At 38.5% G+C, this 20,165-nt stretch overlaps 1 protein-coding gene and 1 long non-coding RNA gene across 9 annotated transcripts in view; one reads left to right on the forward strand and one right to left on the reverse strand.

Moving 5' to 3' along the window:
- The window catches only part of Cask (calcium/calmodulin dependent serine protein kinase), a 328,910-nt gene that overhangs the window by 259,499 nt on the left and 49,246 nt on the right, over nucleotides 1–20,165 (reverse strand). The gene's annotated exons all lie outside the window — the stretch shown is intronic.
- LOC103163846 lies at nucleotides 716–12,119 on the forward strand. Its single transcript, XR_003488464.2, has 3 exons — nucleotides 716–3,000; nucleotides 8,131–8,311; nucleotides 10,520–12,119. It is a non-coding gene; the product is annotated as an uncharacterized LOC103163846 (long non-coding RNA).

Here is a 20,165-nt window from a genome sequence, read left to right on the forward strand (position 1 = left end):
TAATTTTGAACATTATTATCTAATTCAAAGGTAACCCATCATTTTAAGATATTTAAAACAAAAAAAAATGGGAGCCAAATAATTAGGGTTTTGATTCAAGATAATTAAAAAATTCTAAATAGTATCCTTATATTCAAGGCAAACAATAACTGTAGTAATTCCATATAATTATAAACATCTTAAACAGAGGGAAGTTTGTAGAAGTGGTAGTATACAGAGACATACTCCTTTTTGTTTAATTTGAGATTGTATTTTACTTACGACAGCTTTCCTTTCCCTTTTCTCCCTCCAAACCCTTCTATATACACCCCTCCACACTATTCTTCAAATTCTCAGCCTCCTTTTCATCAATTGTTATTGCATTCATATAAGAATACTGTTTTTGAAGCAGAAAAATTAAAGCATTGTTAACATATCCCTCTTATCTTGCCCACAAACCTAATCTTTTTAAATATTTTTTTTATTAGTTCAAATTAGGAACAAGCTTGCTTCACATGTCAATCCCCTCTCCCTCTCCCTCCCCTCCCCCACAACCCTCCCCCAACCTCCTCACTTGCCCCCCATCCACCCTCCACTCCCCAGGCAGGGTAGGGCCCTCGATGGGGGATCCCCAAAGTCTACCGCATCATCCTGGGCCCTCCCCCATGTGTCCGGGGCAAGAGTGCATCCCTTCTTACACCAGGGAAAAATACTAATCCACTACCAGGGGCCCCCTAGAGTGCAGAGGCCTCCTCATTGACATCCATGTTCAGGGGTCTGGATCAGTCTTGTGCTGACCTCCCAGACAGAAGTCTGGGGTCCATGTGCTCCTCCTTGTTCAGGCCAGCTGTTTCTTAAACCTAATCTTTACTACCATATCCTTCTGAGTTTCTATTACTTCTTGCCATGTCATAATTTTCAAGCTACCATTTTTTTTGCTGTGACTACTGAAAAACCTTTCTCACTCATGAGAAATGAAGTGCCTTACCACTGTACTAATACTGTACTAGTCTAGTGATTTGCTTACCCACTCCTCCCTTCAATCTTCATCAGCAACTCAATATTGCCACACAGTTGGATATGAAGAGTGAAATAAAATGTCAATATCTGGGGTCCAGGACACACACACACACACACACACACACACACACACACACACACACACACACACACGAGTTCTTTGAGATGAATAAATATCAAATAGATGTCACAGTTCAAGTTAACCCAAAGACAGATTTGTGTGTGGAACTGGCACTTCAACTATGATATAACCATTAGATACAAAAGCATACGTGCATATATACATTTTTTTCACTTTCTAATGGTGGAAGATAGAGAAAAGAACACTTTCTCTGGCTTTTATAGAATACTTATATGTGTGCTCAAGGTACATAGAGGAAGAAAATAAATAATTTATATAGTGTTCCTTTGACTTGTAATAATGTTTCTCTTTATTTTTTTTTCACTTAGAGAACCAGAAAACAAATTTAATCTAACAGAAACAGAAACATAAAATTTTTCTTTCAAATCACATTAATGCCTTGCCATCATCATGGCCATCAGTTACATCCAGCCTCAAGTCTTTCTCCAAACAGCAAAGCTAATATCACGGAAGGGTTAATAATATTAACATCCAGCTCAGAAATCTACACAAAGAAAACCTTTTCCATAATCACTCAAAACCATTAAAAATATTCATCTGTGACAGCACAATGTGAGGCAGGACTCACACAAATGTTTCCATATTTAACATGGATGTCTTGCTTGTGATTATTTGGTCTGACAATAGCATGCAATTTCAGGAAATATTTAACATAATCAGCTTTTGTCCACACAAAACTCCTCAGGGTTATAGATACATTTGTGTGGTGTGATTCAACTCACTGCATCATTTTGGAAATTTTCCAAGTTTTGCTTGTAGAATTATTTGTGGTCAATCCAGTCAATTTTAAAACCTCTTTCCTGCTTGAATAAAGGCAAGGAAGAAAGCATAAGCTTCTCCTGCTACCCTTTCTTAAAACTAATATAGGTAAGAAGAAAGTAGAGAAAAGGCAATGAGACAACAAACCACCTTTTAAAAAAATAGGAACATACACATATGCACAAAACAACGACAATTAAAGAAAAAGAGGCCATGAATTTGAAAGAGCAGGGCAGTACATAATAGGAGGACTTGTCGGGAAGAAAAACTAGGGAAAAGCATGCCATTATAATCTCAAACTACTTTTAAAAATCTGAATAAAAATCAAGTTAAAGCCACTAATCACTAAGCTAATTTAATGAGGCTGAAAGAGGAGTGTATTTATGAATTCTTCAAGACCAGAGCACAAGTTGTAAGTAAAGCACATTAAAGAATTTTCTTTAATGACATGCAGGAAGCTAACAAAGGTATGCTGAGCCAATTTAATAACCTTAAAAGACATCAAACCACACTCTGAGACTGCTTGTGATTTCATTCACAACTTGCAACTCAACAGATACTAATAAAAGATATAATTTGAGTTGGTCTTTTACAAAAATGGAAAGGGTAATAAAGTGTTAATGTATAGCCATATTATATTTACTAGTTATATTTGGTTGACAGTTTGGGGAATGATAAAAATCCAGGAAGAACAGATTTCAGTTTGGATTGTACCCTTATTGACACTTGACATTTCTACTTCAAGTTTTAAAAATGTACTGTATAGTCAATTCCTGAGTACTGGTGTGAAAGAAAATAAGTCATCTTTCTCTACTAGAGTATTGACCAAAATAGAATGTGTAACTGATAGCTTTTCAGATTTGATTAAATATTGCGGTGGGGGGGGGATTTATTTATTTATTTGTTTGTTTGCTTATTTACTTATTTTGGGTGATGTGGCCACTGGTGGGTTCCTCATACTCCAATGACTGGTGGGTTCCCTATACTCCAGGGACTGATGAGTTCACTTTACTCCAGTGACTGGTAAGTTCCCAGGCTCCAGTGATTGGTGGGCTCCCTATACTCCAATGACTGGTAGATTCCCTATGCTCCAGTGACTGGTAAGTTCTCCAGGCTCCAGTGATTGGTAAGTTCCCCAGGATCCAGTGAGTGGTGGGTTTTTTATGCTCCAGTGACTGATGTGTTCCCTATGATCCAGTGATAGCCTCATACCCATGCACATATGAGCAGCACTAACTGGACTTAATGAGTCATTAAATAAAAAATGGCATGAAGTTGGGAGGGGCTGTGTTGCAGATCTTGGGACTAGAGAGGGAAGTTAAGAGTAAATAGGATCATATTTCATTCTGTATATGTATGAGAGTCTCAAAAATAAAAAGGCATAACAAGACAAAACACACATACACACATCTACACACACACACACACACACACACACACACACACACACACACACACACACTTTCTATTCAACTCCTTACAAATACCAAATATTGAATGGAACTTACATAATTCTATGGGCTTTAAATTTTTTTAAATAAAATTTACTATTTGACGATTGAATTCATGTACACAATGCATACTAACCACTCTTAATTTCAATCTCTCTCATCTCACTACTACTCCTTTATACATACACCCCCTCTTTCCCACAACTTTCTTATTCATGTCTATTTGTTTTTCTCTGGGACCCACTGTGTTTAATCAGGGCTGTACAAATTACTATGGGTTTGGAGCTAATCTGTTGGAGCCTGGTAGGCTCAGCCGTGGATATGTAACTAGAGACAATTATTGCCCTGTTCTCAGAAACTGTCAATAGCCAATAGTGCAACAGTAAGATGTATGAGTCCCTTCCTTTTCCATGACTATTCACATGGCCTGTCTTATGTGGGCCAGCAAGGGTAACTGCAGTTGCTGAGTTCATGATTGTGACAGTTATATTGAGTTCAGAAGATGGTATCTCACAGGCTTATCTTTTGGCTTTTCTATACTTCCTACACCCATCTTCCACAGTGCTCTCTGAGCCTTAGAGGGTGGAGTATAATGTCTTGTTTAGGACTATGCCTTCAACCAACACATATTCTCAGAATATTAGGGATATATGAGTCTGGTCTCTCTATATTTACTGCTGTTCATTATAAAGAGAGACTTTTCTAACTAAGGTTGAGAGTAACCTTTGTCAATGGGTATAAACATACATATTTAGACGGTAGTTTGATGCTGTATCAATTTAGTTACATCAGTAGGGCCTACAACCTCCTCAGGCATAGGTCGTGAAGTGGGCTTACTGTCCTAGTTGTGAGTTCCTCTCTTGGGAACAAACCTCAAATCTTATAAGATGGTAGTTGGTTATCCCCACAACAATTGTGCCACTATTGTAAAGGTAGGCACATCTTGCTGGGCAGTTTTTTTTTTAACTGTTTGTAGAGTACACAGATGGGTAAGACCCATCCTTTTCTCTCCCAGAAGCCTGCAGAGTAGCACCTTCTGGGACTATGAGGGTCACCAGCAGGACGGAAGTTTCCAGTTCAGTTTCAGCCTGCTTTCTTTCTATCTTGCAAGCAGGGTAGGCAGTGTCTTTAGCAAAGAGTCATAGCCTTTAATGGTGGATAACTAAAAGTACTGACAGAACCTGTGTTGTATTGGGGGACACCTGGGGCTTCCTTGATGAAGTCCTGTGGAGGTATCCCATACAGATTTCTGTGAGTTTGAGGCCAGCTTGCTCTATGTACGAAGTTCTAGGCCACCCAACTTTACATAGTGAGATCTGGTCTCAAAATTTTAAGATCAAAGCAGATATTAATGAGCTAGAAGATATATTTGAAAAAAAGAGACTAGAATTATATGAAACTAGTATGCTGCTTTCCAGAATACCAAGATAAACTAGCACAGTGCATCCAACATATTCGCCAAATCTACTGGAAGGAGTTTAAGGAAAGGACTGAGAGAACAAGAGAGGTGAAATAGTAATAATCAAATTTGAGGGATAAGAGCATACATAGATGCAGTGATGTTAACTGATGCAGCAAACTTGGAAGAGCTGATTTAGAGAAAACAAGAAAGGCTATTTGAAACCAAACCCATTTACATTACAGAATAATAAAGAATCTCACACGGTATGTATCCACTAACAAGTAGATATTAGATGCAAAGCAAAGGATAACCAGACTATAATCCACAGCTCTAGAGAAGCTAGGTAACAAGAAGGGCCCAAAGGAGAATTAGATGAGATCTCCTGTGTAAATTGGGAGGGGGTAGAAGGGAGGAGATGAGGTATGGGAACGTGGGGGATCAAAAATGCCAAGTTGGGGAGGGACAGAGGGGGAGAGCAATGAAAGAGATAGCTTTATAAAGGGAGCCGTTATGGGGTTAGGGAGAAACCTGGTGCTAGGGAAATGTCCAGGAATCCACAAGATTAAGCTAAGACTCCTAGCAATAGTGGAGAGGATGCCTGAACTGGCCTTCTCCTATAATCAGATCTATGACTACCCTAATTGTCATCATAGAACCTACATCCAGTAACTGATGGCAGCAGATGCAGAGATCCACAACCAAACACTGGGCTGAGATCCTGGAGTTCAGTTGAAGAGAGGGAGGCAGGAGCAAAGGGGGTCAAGATCATGATGGGGAAAACACAGAAACAGCTTACCCAAGCTACTGGGAGCTCACAGACTATGAACTATGGACTGACAGTTGGGGAACCTGCATGGGACCAAACTAGGCCCTCTGAATGTGGATGACAGTTATGTGACTTATCTGTTGATGGGGGGTAGCAGTGGAACTAAGACATATCCTGGGTGCATGAACTGGCTTTTTGGAGCCCATTCCCTATGGAGGGATACCTTGCTCAGCCTTGTTACAGGGGAGAGGGGTTTGGTTCTGCTTCAACTTGGTATGCCAGACTTTGTTGACTCCCCAAGGGAGGCCTTACCCCCTCTGAGGAGTGGATGGGGGGTGGAAAGAGGGGGATGTGGGGACAGAAAAAAAGAAGGGGAGGGAGGGAAAACTGGGGTTGGTATATTAAATGAAATAAACTTTTTAATAAAAAAGAATCTCATGAAGCTAGAACTAGAAGAAATGTGTTAAAGAAGAAGTTAGATCTCTAGCTGTCAATATACCATATATTTCTGGATAGTCTCAGTCCTTTTTCCTATCAGAGGGAATGTTGAAAGTTGGATCTTAACCCTAAGAGATGAATTTTTTCCTATTGAATATTTAACCAGTCTAGTGGAAAAGATGAAAGATAACATGAAGTTCTCTATATCATTCAACTACATCCCAGCTTCTTACAATGTGGGGTGTGACCCTATGAGACCACAAAACTGAATGTGTCACAGACACAGCAGATACAAAAAAACATGGTGAAAGGTTTCACATGCTTAACAATGCCCCCCTCCCCGAAAAGACTAATTCAAAACCAAACATGTAATGAATCTGAGGTGTTTCTGGCAGTAGTCACAGCTTTGGTTTTGAAAACACAGCATGGCCATTTTACACCTTAGCTCAGATTTGAGACTGATGCTATGAACTACAGTGCACTTATTGTACATAGAATGTTTTCTGCTTTTATAGAAACATAATGTTTTGATTATGAAAACAGACCTTTAATATTTTCCTACTATGATTCCTGAGCATATAATAAATTAGTGTACCTTTGGATTGGATTGGGTTAGAATGACTGACTTTTAAAATTACTGTTTGAGTTTCTGACTTGGGTTTCATAAAAAAATCATTAAATGCATTTTGGGTTGGTATCAAGACAGAATTTTTAACAATTTCTAAAATGGTTCTAAACACATTTCTGTCATTGTATTTATGAAAAACAATGACCTCAGCATTGACAATTGCAACATCAGTATCAATCAACTCTGAAAAATATTTAATATGCTCTAAGCTCTTTCGTTTCAAACATTCAGCCAAAATTTAATTCATGTAAAAATAAGCACAATGGCTTAGTGTGAAAATTTGCTTTCATCCTTAACAAATGGTAAAACTATATATACACAAAGGAATTGTTTTCAAATAAGTTTATTTATGACTTGTAAAGTAAGTGATTGATTTGTGTACTAATTTTACCTGAAGTTGCATAAAATTTCTCAGGTGAAAAGGAGTCATAATTAGAAAACTTTAAGATGCCCTAAATTAATTAGATCACCTTCTAGAGAGATTCATTGTCTCTCAATCAGCTTTTAGTCCTTCTGCTGTGAGATTTCTCAAGTTAGCACTATTACCATTTTGGGCTAAATGTTTTCTTGTCTAGGAATATGCATTGCATTCACTGAAGACTAGTAATAACCCCTACCCCAGGGTTTAATAACCAAAAAATGTCTTCAAATGTTGCCTGGGGGAGGGGGTAATACAGCCACCAATTGAAACAATGCTTTATAATCATAATTTATAATCATAACCAGACAACCATGGCTCTTAAGACTTCTGGAGAAGAGTCAAAAATCAGAGACAAATAAGAACAGAAAGAATAATTTAGAGGAAACAGACCAAACAAAATAAACACTAAAAATTAGCATTAATATTCCTTTCTAAAGTTTAATAACAATGAACAAAACCAGAAATTTTAGAAAACAAAAAAGGGCTTTGGAAAAATAAACACACAAAGGATCCTAAAACTCAGTATAAAGGTTGGCAGGCAGTGCTGAGGAAATGTCCCATAAAGCAAAGCAAAAATAATAAATAGAAAAAAATTCCTCTTAAAAGGCCTTGCAGAAGATTCAGCAAAATACATAAGCCAAGTCTATACACACACCATTGTGAGGTCAAATTTTCACATTTCCAGATATGGAGGTAAGAGTGCACAGAAAGCAAAGATGACCGCACTTCACATACGGTGCTCCAGGCATTCAATAGCAGCACTAGAACAAGAACACATAATGAAGGAAAATGACCTCAAACCTTTAATTCTGTATCCAGCCAGAGCATCAAGGTATTCTCAGACACTGGAAGGTCAACAATTTACTTACCATGCCTACATTAAGGGAAACTTATTATAGAGTCTATTTGTACACGAGTGTACCGATTAAAAAGACACTAAAGGATTTCAAATAGGAGCTTCAACACAGAAGACAGATGAAGGAAATCCCTAGGAATGTAAAGAAGGGAAGTTCCAGGCTGACTGTTAGGCACCCAAATATAGAGAGGGGAACCAATCCAGGCTGTGTGACAGGGGGTTCCCACAACTACTGACTACATTTTTAACCTGGAAACACAATTGTCAGGTGTGTTGGATCCAGAGTCTCCTGTTTGGCATTTTCTGGCCATGGACTGATGAGATCTCCTGTTCTTTTCTGCTGTATGGACCAAGTGAGGACCTTCATTTTACTCCACTCCAGCATCCTGCTTTCAGGTACTTCTAAGTGCTAGAGGCAAGTGTCAGTGGGCTCAAGAGCAGGAAATGAGGTAAGACCTATGCTCTAGACTACATTCCTGTTGAATCTTTCACAACAGCTTACTTTCACAACAGCCCCAATCTCCTTTCCTTCCTGGCAAAAGCCCCAAATTCTAGGATTTGCAAGTGATCATGCTAACTGACTTGTCAAAATGGAGTTCTAAACAGTTCCAGGCATCTGAAGCCACACTATAAGAAAGATTCTTTTTCACTATTCCACTTTTCAAAGTCTTCATAGGATGGCAGCAATACTGTCCTTTGCTTACATAGCTAAATTTGTGTATGCAACACAGTATACTGTTAAGGGACACACATTTCAGATAAAGCTACAACAAAATAAATCAAAAGGAATAATGACTATAAAGGCCAAGATGATGGTTTAAACAGGAAGGGAGATTGAGAAATAAAGAGAAGATTTTTGAAAGCAATAGTGATATTCTACTTCCTACTATGACATTAGATTAGTAACTTGTTATTTTATTACCATTCTTTTTTTTGTTTGTTTGTTTTGTTTTTTTTTGAGACAGAGTTTCTCTGTGTAACAGTCCTGGCTGTCCTGGAACTCACTATGTATACCAGGCTGGCCTTGAATTCAGAGATCTACCTGCCTGTGCCTCCTGAGTATTGGGACTAAAGGTATGTGCCACCACCGCCCAGCTTATTATCACTCTTCACACATATATATTATAAATTCCTTCATACATTGCTTTTTTTTTACCTTTAAAATATTTTAGTGGCCGAGTGGATAAATTTCTAGGATTTTGCTAATCAAATAAGCCTTAATTTCTATATGTCTGTATAATGCAAATTATTTCCAATGGCTTGATACGCATTAATGAAGAAAACAATGGTAATTCAAACACAATAAAGTCGATACTGTTAATTATAACTTTATATCTAAATGAAATAAATTTAGAATATTAAGTTTCAATATGCAAATTTTTATGCTACCTCTATCATATAAATTTTTACCCTATGAAAGATTTGCAAGTAAAAAAAAACTGTATTATTAGGAAGCTTTTAATAAATAGGGTAAACTTGTCCATATTGTAGGCCTGGAAACTTTGTCATATTTATAATGATTTGCACAATGTACTATCAGGTATGTGGGAAAACAATGAATAATAATCTTTAAAGGGAAAGAAAACACCAAAGAAAGTGAAGGCCAACTATAAAGGCTTATACCTACATTTACTACACATATAAATATAATAGTTCATATATCGTTGATCCTAATTGTTCAGATTCCATATCTGTCAATTTTCTTACTTGCTTAAATTTATTTGTAACCTTTGAAATCGATACTTGAAGCATGTTTACAGTTAACAGTTACACACAGCCGCAGCAAAAATTGAGTCTCCTGATGAACTGTACATTAGGCCAGTTGAGGTAAAATGAGATAATATTCCCTCTTCTTGTTCCCACGATCACATTATAAACAAATTCCTTTAGTGGAGTCTATTTGATTCATGCTTTACATTTTGTGCTTTTTGTTGGTTTCACTACTCAAGATGGTCCCCAAGCATAGTGATGAAGTGCTGTCTAATGTGTCTAGGCACAAGAAGGCTTCATGTGGAAAATATGTGTTAGATGACATTCATCAAGGCAAGAATTCACATTTCTTGGTGTCTGAAGAGGATTGATTGCAGGACCCCCACAAGAATACTAAATTTCACTGATATTTTTGTCCCTTATATAAAATGGCAACTATTAGAGTATAATCTACACAAAAATTTCTGTATACTTAAAAATCATCTCTAGATTACTTATTAAACTTATTACATTTAGATATACGTGGTTTGCTTAGAATATCCACAGAGGTCAGGAACTTACTAAGGGGCCATGAGATGCGGTTTTTGAGGCAGAGGAGATAGAATGCACTGTTATTAAAGGTTAAAGGGGACTCATGGTAAGGAAAGGATAAATTGGGGTGGGGAAAGGAAGACAGGGTAGAACAGGGAAACTAGAAGAGATAAATCACAATAAAGAGTTTTCAAAAAGAGTCATATGGAAACCTACTACTGTAGAATCTTCCTAAGATATATCTATAAATAAATAGAAATCATTAAAATGGACTTATCTTAACAAAGCAACAATACCCCTACCAGACACAAGAGGCTAACAAATAAAAGGCATAGTCTCAGGAATGGGTTACTGGTCAGGTCCCAAAGATCTCCAAATATTACAAGCCATTAATAATGCTCTTGGCTTCCCTCCAGAACCTGACAATCAGGCCCTATTGTTGAAGATGCCATACACTTGAGTTACAGGACTTACAGAAATCAAGCTGGTACTGAACTGGAAGATTCATCCCTACTGGCTAGCTTTCATGGAAAGTGCATGCACTCTACCAGAGGAGAAATGTCATCATGAGTCTTACCCTGCTGTTAACAACCCAGTGAGCTACAAGGAGTGGCTGGCCAAAACATGCTCAATAGTGATACAACAGTGGCACCAATGTGGAATTAACCAACCACTTCCTAATTGGATGTATGGATCCTTCCACAAGATAAATCTCATCCCTGGCATCAGGTCAAGAATCTACGGCCAGATAGATCACAGAACCTGGGAGAGAACCTACTACTGTATTCTGCTAAATGGACACAGTATGAAGTAAACTCTTCATGAAGGCCCCACTCAGTCCTTATCAGAGAACTTTCTGATTCCTGTAGATGATCAACACAGGAAACCACAACTAGCCAATGTGCAGAGAATAAGAGAATACAGAAGGTTCAGCCCTAAATGGAACAGATATACTATATATACCCCTCCTCTAAAGGCTCAGGGATCATTGCAGAAGAGGGGGTGGAAAGAGTGTAAGAGCCACAAGTGGTGAATGACTACAAGGAAGCAGTGTCTTCTAGACACAGCAGGGAAGTTGCACATATGAACTCACAGCATGTGTGACAGCATGCACAAGATCTGTGCAAGCCCAATCCAGACCAAATCCCAGCATGGAGAGGGGAGATGGGCACAAAGTTCTACCCCTAGCCAAGGAGCTACTGGCAATTGTTAGCAGCTGAGAGAGGAAGTCTCAGGAACTGCCGTCTAAATGTTAACAACGAAAGACTGATGACATTCTTTGAAAACAGAATAGAAAAGCTTACTTTGAAAAGCTGGCAATAGATCTCCACTAACCTAACAGCACAAATCAGGTTCACCTGTGTCTTCAGAGAGTTAAGACTTAACATTCACTTGTTAAGAACATTTACTAACGTAGCACTTAAACTGACATAATCAGTACCTCTGCCAAACCTTAATAATTTAATGAAAGTTTTAGTAGGCCTTGCTTTAGCTTTCATGCTCCATGCTGTCATCCAGTCTAACACTATATATGATGCGTTCACCCTTTATTTAATGAGAACTATAGAAGATACATAGCAAACTGCTCAGAGTAAGTGCTCTAGACTTTGATAATAGTGGTGATGGGTTAGAACTAGGAAAAAGGACATTGCCAACTCACACATGATGGACCACAGCTCAAGAAAAGCTGCTAAGAAAAGAGAAATTATTTTTAAGTGTAAGAAATAGGAAGGAGATTATACATAGGCAAAAAGAAATAAGAAAACATGAAGTGCTCTAAGAGAACAGCACAAAGAAGTTTGACTTCAGGCTGGGCGTTGGTGGCGCGGCCTTTAATCCCAGCACTCAGGAAGCTGAGACAGGTGGATCTCTGTGAGTTTGAGGCCAGCCTGGTCTCCAGAGCGAGTGCCAGGATAGGCTCCAAAGCTACACAGAGAAACCCTGTCTCAAAAAACCAAAAAAAAAAACAAAAAACTTTGACTTCATTATACATGTGTAGATCCTCTTAGCACAATAGATAAAGGACATCCAGAAACAGATACAGAAAAACTGACATTTTAAGAATTCAATCGATGTGTTCACAATTTATTTATTCACATCATTGTCTACAATGAAAAAAATATAAAAACAAAAGGACACACAGATAAGAAGGTTTAGCAAAGCAATTCCCATTTCTAAGAAACTCCCGCTAAGCCGGGCATTAGTGGTGCATGCCTTTAATCCCAGCACTCCGGAGGCAGAGGCAGGCGGATCTCTGTGAGTTCGAGGCCAGCCTGGTCTCCAGAGCGAGTGCCAGGATAGGCTCTGAGCAAGTGCCAGGATAGGTTCCAAAGCTACACAGAGAAACCCTATCTCGAAAAACCAAAAAAAAAAAAAAAAAAACACTAGATGACACTGCTATTGGTATCAATGATGTTAGTATGAGTCTATAGAACTAAGTACTTAAACAACACAATGCTACAAGTGTATTGTCTATGTATAGGAAAACGGCCAGAGAAGTCTTCTATGAGACAGGGAAGTTTAGGAAGGCAAGAAATGGTCAACAGATTTCCAAGACAAAAGGAGATAGAAAATTCAAAAGGTGGCCAAAACCACGTGCAATGGCCTAGAGTGACATGAAATATGCAATGTGTGCTGCATACTTTGTGCTATTCTGAGTGCTGGCAGGAAAAACTGGAGGGTATGAAGTGGCTGGAAAGGGAGAGTGGACGATGTGGGGGGGGGGGGGCAGGGCAGCAGTTACTATGTTAGCCCAACAAAAAGGTAAAGACCTGAACTAATTTAACAGGAAAAAATGAGAGACACTTTAGTATATAAATTGAAAAACAATCTTGAGGCATAGTGAGGGTGAACTGATGGACTACTGATAGATTTCTGACAATAATTATTAAGTAAATAATGGTATTGATAAATGAGAGAGGGAAACCATGGGGCAAAGAACTGGAATATTACTCTGAAAGAAAGGGAATATATTTGGAAGTTTATTTATTAAGCATTATTTCCATAGGACACCCAGGTCCAGACTTAGAAAGAGCAGAAAGGTAAAAACCTGAAATTTTAAGGAAGTAGTAGGAAGGCTGGGGAGATGGTTCAGTTGGTAAAATGCATGCTGTACAAGTATGTGGTCCTGAGTTTGGATCTCCTGTACCCAAGCAAAAACTAAGGCACAGTGGTATACATCTATAATCTCAGTGCCAGAAGCACAGAGAGGATTACTGGAGTTTGCTAGACAGCCAGTCTCTAGCCAAATCTGTGAGCTCTATGTTCAGTGAGAGTCCTTACTCAAAAAACCAGGCAGAGATCAGCTGAGGAAAATACGACATAGACTGCTGATTGCCACAAGGTATGTGCACACATGCTTTTGCACGTACCCCACAGGAGCTCATGCACATGCAAAAAGGAGGAGTAAGGGTCAGCATGGATAGGAGGATTAAGACATTAACAAATACTATTTATAACATACCAGAGTGCCAAGCTGCTAGGACTTTTCAAAGATTCTCTCAGTATTTGAGATCACCCATAATACAACACTTGCTCCTATCTTATAGATCAGAAAACTAAAACTAAGATAGGCTGAGGACTGGAGCTCAGACTTAAGGAACTACAAACTCTAAATTTATATTTTCTGTCTTCTTAAATCATCAGTAAACAGGAAGTAACTGAAGCCACTGTCATAAATGAGAACCATTGAGATAACAGATGATGTCCTAAGCTTCTCCTCAAGAGACTGCTAGAAACACCACACTATAGAAAAGCTACAAAGTAATCTGATAAGAAAAATAATAAGAACTAACTAATGTTAAAGGCCATTGAGAACCCACATGGAAAGCTCTTACTGTATAAGTCTAAAATATATACATGTGTGAAAGTAATCTAAATAATAGGGGAGGCAATGCCTTTCTAGATATCGTATGCCACCAAGTAAAACCTCCAGTGTCAGGAAAGGGTTATATCTTATTGAGTTGTTGATCAACGGGATCCCATGGAACTCCCTTAAAACATCACAGGCTATTGCCAAGGCTATTGGTTATTCTCTACAACTAATGATAAGGCTCTACTGCAGAAGATAACACTTATGTATGCCATCAAATACAGAGCTAGTACCTTACTAGAAGCTTCACTACTACACACTACTGGAAGATAAAGATAAATCATCAATATCACTCAACTATAAACCCTGTGGCCTAAAACAATGCAAGATATACTAGTGTAATAGCAGCACAAATGTTATATGAGTATCCAACCACTTTCTGGTTGGATTTAAAGTCCACTTCATTAGATGGAACCTATAGCTGACACTAAGAACCTGAGACCATACAGGTCATGGGCATAGGAGAAAGCTAATACTGTATTTTGCCAAAGGAACATAGCAATAAAATATCTCCTAATGACATATTACTATACCCATATAGATCAGTGTTTCTCTCAACCACATCATAGAAGCTTCTATCTGCAGTAAATGGGAATTAACAGAGACCCACAACTAGACAATGTCCAGAGAGTGAAAGACTTTGGAGCACTGAATGGTTGTCTTCATCAAAGCTCTCCCCACAAATCTCAGGGATCTATCTATGTGGAAGAGGAGACAGAAAGACTATAAGAGCCGGGGGAATGGATGACTCCAAGGAAACAGTGTCTTTCAGACACAGCAGGACTGATACACACATGAACTCACAGAGACTGTGGCAACACATACAAAACCTACACAGGTTCAAGCCACATAGGGTCACAGCACCGAGAAGGGAAAGTAGACCCGGGTTCCCACCCCTAATCAAGAAACTAGTTTTCTTCAATGGAGTGTCAGCGTGTATATCAACCACACTACAGAGTAGGTCCCATACCCAGGAGTAGTTGGCCACCACAAAACAAATTCTGTAGTTCAATATTTTTGTTTGTTTTGTGTATGTATGTGTTGGCATTCTTGTCTTGTTGCTTGTTTTGATTTTTATTTTTGTGGGTTTTATTTGGTTTTGTTTTTGCAAGAGAGAATGAGAACATAAAGTTGGGAGGTAGGGGGACTTGGACCTGGGAGGAGTTGGGAAGAGAGAGGGAACATGATCAAAATATACTACATAAAAAACTTCTTTTGAGACAGGGCCTCTCTATATAGCCCTGGTTGTACTGGAACTCACTCTGTAGACCAGGCTATCTTGAACTCATAGAGACCCACCTGCCTCTGAATGCTGGGATTAAAGGTGAGTGTCAGCATGCTGAAAGACAAGCTCCTAGACTTTAGTATCTTGCAGAAATAAAACACCATGACCAAATATCTAAGAAAGTTTGCCCTGCACACTATCACACCAGATACTGGCCCACTGGAGAGACAGTATTTTTGAAACCGTCTTTACTTTTTCTCCTTTTTACTAATTTTCTACTAGTGTTCATGAATAAAATTACTTCTAATTAGTGCTAGCATATTCACAATTGTCAAATTTTCTGTGCATAATCCAATGCTTATAAACTGAAACTAATCATTACTGAAGTCTGAGAGTGTGAAATTATACTGTAAATCAAACCGTTAAAGTAATGTGTTTTGTTGCTATGTCACTAACAGATTGTTTTCAAGACAGCACATTATCATATAATAGTGTTGTTGGAAGCCATTATCACAACTGCCCCTAAGAGTGAGGTGGGATTAATACTTAGGCTTAGAAGCTACCTTTAACGGTCTGTTTTTCAGTGATATCTCTGTGGAGTGTTATTAATCTCTTCCTGTTCAGAACCATGCTTTAAAGATCCCTAGTTAAACCTCCTGGAAACTACATCAAATTAATGTATCTAATTTAAACTAAGTTAGTAAAAGAAACCTTGAGGCCAGCAATACTCCTTCCTTCCCCTAATATTCATTTTAGCTGCTTAAGGTTATATAAATTTAATTAGCTAACACCCTAAATTGGTATCTTGTGGAGCTCTTTTGTTTGTTTGTTTGAGACAGTGTTTCTCTGTGTAGCCCTCTTGAACTCATAGATATTCACCTGCCTCTGCCTCCTGGGTACTGGAATTAAAGGTATGCAACACCACTGCCTGGCTATGTGACGTTCTTTAAAGGAAGAAATCGGTGTCAAGTGAGGTTGGGAAATATCACATGAAGACCTACCTTATATCCCCCTCATATCCTGTAACATGTTAGTGACCCAGCCTTGTAGTTGGGGACAAGCATCCTTCCCTTGCTGTGCTCTACCCCTACCACCCATGTAGAAACTACTAATCATTGGTGTTCTCTAGAAAAACTGATGCTACAGTGATATGAATCTTTCTTCTAAGGATTAAACTTGTTCCCTTGTAAACTCATATATATATTCTGAATCTTAATGTTTAAAATAACAACATGAATTATGATGTTGTAATGTCTTAGGAGTCATGCAAATATCACTTTTCTCTGTAACAAATACCCAAATATGGCATATAAACTGTTGATTAAATAACTTGGGGGTGTTAATCTAATTGTTTGCTTAATAAAGGATGGAAAAGATTTAGCTATGTAATTTAAATATCTATTCATTAATACTCCCCAAAGTAATTTACTTTCTTTTACAATTGTTAATATAAGCATATTCAGCAGGCAACCTCTAGTCTTTTAACCAAAAAACCCCACTTAACACAATGGCAAAGCATGCAAAGGAAATCACCATTTACACTCAATTACCCAGCTCAGTGCAGGGCAGCAGAAAATAGGTTTTGAATTATAATTGTAGTAATCAGTTTCTAGGTCTAAAGAAGTAAAGTAGATGATCTGGAAAATAATTGCTTTGGGCAAAGAAATCTAAAAATAAGAGTACAGTGGATATAATTGTTTAAGCAAGATAGTAAAATATCAAAACATTTAGGGAAAAAAATTAAGTTAGGTAAGAAACCAAAGTCTCTCAATGCAACAATAGAATATGCTAGTCAGTAATGCTCACTGTACCCAGTCCAAAGAACAGAACTTCTCAGTACTTAAATGACTTCCTATTAATAAATAAGGCACACAACAGAACATGGAGAACAAGGAAAGAACAACCAACCATATCCCTCAAAACAAGTGAAAGTGAAATCCTGAGTGCTCTATTCCCACCTCTCCCTTTTGCAATTGAAGGTAACTCCTAATAGCCTAGCCAAAAGTTATAATACCATTCTGACCATTTTCTTCTACATTTTAATTAATGAGGCAATGCTCTGGCTACACTTTGCAAATCTTTTCATTCAGCTGATTGTCGGAACAACTTTAGCACTCCTGAACAAAAATCTTCTTCATCAGATCATTCCAATATCTGCTTCATCTCAGTCTTGGAGTCAGTTGAATTCGTATTCTCATTTAAATTGTTTTACCTGGTACTAGTTGTGCCGATAGTATCTGGTAAGTGTGTATATTCTTCAGGGAGCAGGGATTATAGGATCCCTTAGTTTGGCAGGTAGCCTCCATGCTTAGGTTTAGTGTATAGATAGATCATAGAGTGCTTCTGTAGGTTTTAGCTCCAATGGAAGTTTAATTTCCTAAGGCTGTTCTGGCTTATTCTTCTGGGGCTCTGTAATAGCTAGTATTCATTGTCAACTTGACGGAGTCTAGAATCACCTGGAAGATGGGACTCTGGACATGCCTACGAAACTGCCTTGATTGAATTATTTCAGGTTGGAAGGCCCACCCTCTGTTAATGGCACCATTCCCTGGCTCAGATCCTGGACTACTTAGGTAGAGAAGGAGGGGAGTGGGCAGCAGCAAGCGTTCAGTGTTCTCTGATTGCTGACTAGATGCGATGTGACCAGCTCCTTCTAGCTTCTGCCACCCCAACTTCCTCACCATAATACCCCTAAACTCTAAGCCAGAACAAATCCTTTCTCCCTTATGTTACTTGTGCCAGAATATTTTGTTAAAGAAACAGGAAAAGAAACCAAGACAGGCTCCAATCTAATCTCTACTGATATATCATCTGTAGGGACAAAAGGTATTTCCCAGGGCCACATATTATTTATCATTGGGCAGTTCTGAGGGAGAGAGCTCAGAAGCTATTGAGCCTTGGTCTCCTTAAGACACAGGGTAAAGGGAAGATGCAGACATGACTGCAACCTATGAAACATACCCCTTGTTGATGGCAGCAAGGAGTAGAGATAGGTATAACCTAACTATTGCTGCTGTCATTTCAGACCACATGGACCAGCGTTGTGGCACAGAGGATGACATGACCAGGTATTGTAGTTGCTGTCAGATCAGACTACCTGCTAGGGTCCAATTGTGGCACAAGGGATTAGAGGGACTGGATATTTTGGCTCCATAGGGGTTCAGTGTGGAGCAGCAGGGATGAGTAAGTCTGACTAGGTCTCTGTTGGGCTTCCTACTTCCTGATTCTTTTGTCAGAGGAAGTGTGCTTTGGAGATTTTTGTCTTCTGTGTCACTTGATGACATGTTTTGTAGATCTCTCTGGTGTTCAGTCTAGGAGCAAATAGAAGGTAAACTGAAAATCTAGTGGGCTAATTAATGCTTGCTATTTTTATTAAAATTCTAAGGTTCCTGACTGCTCTCTACATTTTTTAATACCAAAATTCAGTTAGCTTTTTACTGTTTTTTACATGACCCCATTTTCAGGACAGTTTAGCTGTATTTATAAGGGAGAGATGCTGTGGCTTAGATTGGAAATGTTCCCTTTTGGTTTGTGTTATGAACAGTTGTTCCTCAGCTGCTAGTGATACTTGGGGAAGTTGTAGAAACGTTATGAAAAGGAGTCTCATTTGAGGAAGGCCACTGGGCACAGTTTGTGCTTACATACTTTATTATTCTAATGACTGAAAACCCGCCTTGTAAACTTGAGATGTTTTCCAAAATAGCACCTTGTAATGGCAGAGAACCAAACATAGCTCTTTTAAAGCTCAGAAAGTTTTCCATCCTAAAGTTTCATCAAAACAGTTATGACAGTAATTTGTTACATGTTTCAATAGTTCACTAAAAGCAATTCAGTTTGTATGATTAAATATGAGTTTCAGCTATTCTAATAGTTTACCAACATAAGATATGCTAAGTGGAAAGAAAACTATATTATCCATATAATCAATTTTTTTACAGGCAGAAAGAGACTTTAAAAAGTCATGGTTCCAAATTAATGCTGAGCATGAGTTTAAATTGGTAGATAGCCACGAGACAGGTAAAACCAAACCAAACCACCCCCCCAAGTCCCCCAAAACACTTTAGCCAATATCCATTCGTCAGTTCATTTTCAAACTAATACCTATGCAATTACCATGTCTTATGCTTGAGCCAAATCCTTTCTTTCATATCACCCAATAGGAAAACATATAGAATAATGCATGAAAGATATCTAGTACAGACACAAAATAAATGGAGCAATCATAGCAAAGAACATGTTTTAAATGTAAGGTTTCTTTTGAGGTGGTATGTGTGTGTGTGTGCGTGTGTGTGTGTGTGTGTGTGTGCGCGCGCGCGTGCGTGCGTGCGCGCGCGGGCGCGCATGTGTGTGTATGATATGTGTGTATACAAGTGAAAACTAGAAGAGGGTATTAGATGTTAGGCTTTATCATGCTCTACCTTATTTACCGGAGGCATGGTCTCTCACTGAATCTACAGCTTACCATTTTAACTAGAGTGGAAGCCAGCAAGCCCCAACTATCCTCCCATCTCTACCCAACAGCACTGAGGTTTTGTGCAGCACACTAGGCTTCTTATGTGGGTACTGGGGATTTGAACTCAGGTCCTCATACTTACATATCAAGCACTCTTATCCACTGAGCCATCTCTCTAACCTCAACATGTGAGGTTTTTTAGACACCTTCATTGACTGACCACTGAACTAAGGAAAACCAAATTCATTATACTAGCCAAGAATCCTTGTACATTAACATTTTATGATGAATTTACAGCTTCCTTTTGGCATGCCCAGGCAACTTGGTAGTACAAGCACTCCGATTCCAAACATCTTTTAACTAGAAAATTGTCTTCTTTAAAGAAGCCATTCTTGATAGACTTCAACATTTTCTTCTTTGAGTCAAATCTATTATGGAGTAATTGGGAGTTCATAAACCATGAGTTGGATCCCACATATCATTACTAATTATTATGATATGAGCCAAGTTATT

This window comes from Cricetulus griseus, chromosome X, assembly GCF_003668045.3.
Source record: "Cricetulus griseus strain 17A/GY chromosome X, alternate assembly CriGri-PICRH-1.0, whole genome shotgun sequence".
NCBI classification, from domain to species: domain Eukaryota; kingdom Metazoa; phylum Chordata; class Mammalia; order Rodentia; family Cricetidae; genus Cricetulus; species Cricetulus griseus.